This window comes from Protomyctophum bolini (assembly GCF_963924005.1).
Source record: "Protomyctophum bolini genome assembly, chromosome: 8".
Lineage (NCBI taxonomy): Eukaryota > Metazoa > Chordata > Actinopteri > Myctophiformes > Myctophidae > Protomyctophum > Protomyctophum bolini.
The window spans coordinates 41,263,193-41,269,192 of NC_137869.1; positions in this window are offsets into that span (position 1 = coordinate 41,263,193).

Consider the following 6,000-nt stretch of genomic DNA (forward strand, 5'->3'; position numbering starts at 1 on the left):
CTGCTTACTTAATTGATTTGTTCAATTGTGCACAATTGAGGTAATTATATCAGACCTAAGGCCCCTGGGAAGGCCTATAACATCTAAATAGTTTCTATTAGGCGAATTACTCAGATATATACTGTTGCTAAAGCTTGAAACTGTTATTCCAGTGTTTGTTTAAATAATCCAAACCAATGTCTTTTACATTATTTATTACACATAATCAAAGTACAGATTGGTAGTATTTACAAATTGATTCAGTCTGCCTGTTGGCCTAAACTCTAGATTGCGAGAATAGCAAGATTAAACAAGACAGTAATAATTAAATCAGATCAGTGGTGATCAGGTACGTAGATCAGTGGTGATCAGTGGTTATCAGGTAATTAAAACCTGTATGGAAAACAAAGAAACACAAATAGCACATTATGTTTACAGCTATATTTAACTGGTATACTATATGCGATGATACATTGTTATTACAGAAATAGAAGGAATCTACCGTTAGTCCATTTAGATGTTAGATCGTGTGTAAATAAAAACACAAAAAAGAAAAGCAGTGACCTTCTGATTACCAGACAGCCTCTCCCTTGTACTTCTCCCTTGTGCCTTCATGTATCAAATCACCTTTTAAGTAGTGTCTCTGAGCCCCTATTTCCTATCACTGAATTCCACCACAATTGTTGAAGCAACCGTCTTATAAATTCTGGATTATCGGGACATATTCTACTTTACAGACACGCTGCTGCTCCTTATCCACGTTGGTTTCGTTTACCACTCACCTCAAAGGTTTATTACTGCCTTGTGATATACAATACAATGTACACTATATACAAAAAGGTCGGTTGAGCTTCTCTTAGAGACTCTCGTAGTTACAATTATTAATCATTGGTGTCTCTTGGTGTTAATTTGAATAATGAAAAAAGGATTCTATCCAAAAATGACTTGGCAAGTTTCAAGTAAATGCATGTTGATTTGCATAATGCATACCATACTGGTATGAATGAATGAAGGTCAAAACTACTGTATATGATTCTTATAGTTTACTTTTACGGCTGAAATGAACATTGTCAATTAATTCATGGAACAAATGTGATTTAAAACTAATCCTCTCTTCTATAAAATCATTATTTGCAGCACCTGGGTTTTAGAAATTGCAATGGTTTATATAGGCTGTATCTTTAAAACAGCAGAATAATTAAACATACATTACCAAAGCTGACCTCTGTGCAGAGACGGCTTGGTTTCACCCATGAAGTCAAGCACTTACAGTAACTGCACTGAACAAGGGCAGCTAAAAGTGTCATCCATGCATTTGTCATAAATGTACAGCAACATTCATGCTTGAATGCCCCCACCCCCTGTCAAAAACAGCTAAAATCTCTAAAACGAAAGAAAGCAGAAACCCTGTTGTGGGATAAAAGCAAACGTGGTTGGTTTGCTAAAGTAAAAAAATTGTTAACATAGCTAAATCAGTTTAACCACTTTAAAGTTTAACTTTAAACCATTAAGACCTGAGGCCTACAAATGCTTTCTAAATCTGTATAGTTCTCACACTTTGAACTTTTTTTATTGTGCACTGCGAAAACGGCAGATCGTAAATGGTCGTAAATCGTTATACTCTTGTAGATTGGCTATTTTGTGTTTGTTTGTGTGTGTTTGTGTGTGTGTGTGTGTGTGTGTGTGTGTGTGTACTATTTTTTTAGTTATAGTTCTTCTATTTATAGTGACTCATAGGCTCATAGATTATGTGACAACCAGGTATAGTCTGGTGACCACCGGAGAGACGGGTGACAGCCGAAATGTAGATGGCACCCGGGTGAGCAGTATGGGTTAGCAAACCTTTTGAGTTTCTATCAACTTTTTGACCTACATTTAACAAAATCAATGGCCAATGAAGGTCCCCCAGGAGCTTTTTTCATGCTTTCAAACCCAGTACAGAGCGGTCCAATTTCCCAAAAGGGCCCCTGGCTGAGAGCCAAGGGCCCCTGGGCCACGGCCCAATTGGCCAAATGGCTAATTTGGCCCTGAGGAGTGGACCTGGTGAGACGTAGGGGGGCCAGGACAGGAGTCAGCCCACAGAGCCCTAGTCCTTCCATGCGCCAGAAGCGTACCTCCCAGCCCTGGCAGAGTAGTTCTGGAGTAGTTCCAACGGATTGTGTGGCCCTGTCTTTCCCTAATGGGACTGATCGAGGGTAGCTACTGGGACGTAAGTCGGGACTTGATCACCCCGGTTGGGTCGCCTGAGTAAGGAGTATGATGTGGGTACTAGACCCGAAACCCCGTTGACCTCAGGATACTGATACAGGATCACTGAGGATTAACTTGTTATTATTTTTTAAATAAAAGGTATTATCATATTAATTTATCATTGTTAATGTATATCCACGGGCATAATAGCATGATGATGCCATTACAAAACATGGGCTACATGGAAGAAATGTGTTTAATAAAACGAAATTAACTACTAGAAGGTCCTAAATTAACTGCTTCTACTGTAGCCTATCACAACCTGTCATAAAATAAGACTCTGCTGCCATCTAGTGGAAATTGACGTAGCGCAACAGACCAATCAACGATCTACATTCTACAATCTCATAATGCATCAGGTTCCGTAATTATGTATATGTGTATATTGTGTGTGTGTGCGTGTGTGTGTTATAGAAGCTTGAAAATTGTAATTACTTATACTAATACGTTGAAATATCTTTCAACTATCCAATATAAACCACCTTTTGTTTCTTTGTGTTTCATTCTCAGGGCTCCAACCCTAGTGCTCCGGACCATAGCAGCCATGTACACGGGTACACCAGCATGCTATGTGCAGCACTAAACATCAACCAGGATGAACACGTTACCAACAAACATCTGTATGGAGGGCTACTGAGGCTGAGCGAGAAGAGAGCAGCCAGGAGAATGAGGCCAGTCACTGCCATCGACACTGGGAGGAGGGTAGGAACCATGTTTATTTATTTGTTTTCTTTGCTACTGATTGTGTTGTGTATGTGATTCATGCTGTTGATGGATTGTTGTCATATTGTGCTGTATGTTGTGTAGGAAGGAAAGGAAATGTTCAGTTAACTGTTTCTGGCTCTGGAATTGATGGCATATACTAGGCTGTATATGTTGTGGTGTTGTTAAAGTTGTGACAGGGTGGATTTATTCATATGATTGGCTTGGTGGCAACACTATGTAGGCCTTTCTTTCTTTCTTTCTTTCTTTCTTTCTTTCAGTAATCAAGCAAACTATGTATTAAGTAATCATGGCAAATATGCGTGCCAAAACAATGTAAAAGTACCATATAGACAACATTCAGTCACTAGATGGCGGTATACACCTCTCCTCTCCACACTATTGATCTCTGTACTGCATAGTTTCACAATTCAAAAGGAGTTAGCTGGTTTGCCTTATTTTTTTAGGATCCAAATGAGTTAGGTTTTCACCGAAGCACTTTTTAATACTTTCCATTAATCCATTGGTTCAATTTTTTTTTTAACCAACACACAGACAGTGTTCAATAGCATTGATTTACGACAACAAAAACAAACATGGAGTTAGGTGGTTTCTTCTGTTCCGGACAGCAATAATATATTAATTACAATGTAATTTTATAAAGCACTTATCAAAACAAGGTTACAAAATAATTGGAACAGAACAGAATAGAAACAGAATAGAAAAGAGAGCATATAGGCCTCTGCCAGGCCAGGCTGCCTATAGACCGATTCCGTAGCGGTTTCATGGTCGCAGCCTACGTATTTCCTGTAGGCGGACTCGACGTAGCTGCGGGGATAAACCCTCACCAGGCGCATCTCTTCCACTACAGTGAACGGCAGAGTGACTGATGTTAGTTTGCCTCAAACTTTACTCTTTTACCTGCTTTTTTACTAACACTAACATTACAAAGATGTCCAGAACATCGAGATGAACCTGTGTAGTTTATGGCTGCTCCAACAGTAGTGGCAACATAAAAAATAAATGGGCTGTCAAAATAGTTTCAGAATGTCAAAATATCCACCGCGGTGGCTGAGACCAGAGCCATTGAGTAATGGTTGAGACAAAGCAGTGAAAGGTCCTGAAAGATACATAATTTCAGTCTTACCCAATACCCAATCTTTCTGTTTTATGAACACAAGGCTGCTGTATTTTATACCTCATACTAAGCATTTAAAGTATGAGGTATAAAGTACAGCAGTCTTGTGTTAATAAAACAGAAAGATTTGGTATTGGGTAAGACGTTATGTATCTTTCACTGCTTCGTCTCAACCATTACTCAATGGCTCTGGTCTCAGCCACCGCGGTGGATATTAGACATTCAGTTTTATTTATTTTTTATGTTGCCACTACTGTTGGAGCAGCCATAAACTATACACAGGTTCATATCGATGTTCTGGGCATCTTTGTAATGTTAGTGTTAGTAAAAAAGCAGGTAAAGGAGTAAAGTTTGAGGCAAACTAACATCAGTCACTCTGCCGTTCACTGTAGTGGAAGAGGTGCGCCTGGTGAGGGTTTAAACCCCGCAGCTACGTCGAGTCCGCCTACAGGAAATACGTAGGCTGCGACCATGAGACCCGCTACGGAATCGGTCTATACAGAAACTATGGTCATAGCCACTTGGAATGTCATCTGACTTATCTCAAACTTATCTTGATCACATGACCCCGGAGCTAATGTGTACCGATTTGTGTGAGTTTTGGACAAAATCTGTATGCTGTGGGATTTAAAGAAAAATAATTAATTAATCATAATAATTAGGGTCATCTGGCACAGCGTTCAAACAAGGCCTATACGTCGTGTCATGATCCAAGAGATCCAGGTAAAAAAATATATATCTTTGTATGACCTACCATTCAAGATTTATAAAACATAAAGAACACCACAGAGATGATGCATATACCACGTGATGTACAAAGAATAGTCCAGTGTGCTTCAGCCAGTTGAAGGTAGAAGCAGTGATGTAAAAAGTACTCGCAACATAGATGTACTCTGTTACAAGTGGATGTCCCATATTCAAATGGGCTTGAGTAAAAGTACAAAAGTATTGGTATAAAAATGTACCGAAAGTACCAAACATAGAAACTACTAATTTTACAGAATGTCCCCATTTCACAAGTTTTCGAATATATTTAGAAAATAGCTTGTGATCGACGATTGTGAGCTTTGATCAACTTGTAGATCTGCTATTTTCAAAGGGCCGAAACTACGGGTGTCCCGATCACGTTTTTTTGCTCCCGGTCCGATTTGATTTTGAGACATGCCGATACCGATTTTTCCCGATCCGATCTTTCTATTTTAAATAATACAACACTTATGCCATGTGAGAAATGTATGTCACTCTAGTCTAGTCTGTTACCTTTCAATTATTCAAAGGCAAAAATATGTGACGACTTTTATTAGAACTATAGAAGGACTGTCATTGTGGACTTTCATGTCATATGAAAGCAGGGAATCATAGCAAAAATAATGATTTATTGGTTAATTAGATTGAGTGAATCTTGCAACTACAGCAAGACATTATCATATCATGCATAGTGGGGTTTGCATTCCTTTAATTGTTTTCATCATGGGTCTATTTCACACCTCTGTGAATGTCTTTGTTGCATGATATTTGAGACCAAGTGTTTGCCATTTCTGGAACTAGTGCCCCAGGAGGACAAACAAGTATAAACATGACAGTTTTCACAAAATATCATTGTTTATACATCTTTCCTTGATATTTACATTAGACACAAGCCTATTTAGACACACTATTTTATTGAAATAAAAAAAGAAAATCTCAGATTTATTTCTCCCGATCCCAATCATTTGAAATTGACATGATATAGGCTCCGATTTCCGATCACACGATCCGATCGGGACATCTCTAGACGAAACGTATAAGCTACTGTAGGCATATAGGCTTACTGTATGGCTGAACGCACGCGCGCACACACACACACACACACACACACACACATACACATACACATACACATACACATACACATACACATACACATACACATACACACACACATACACATA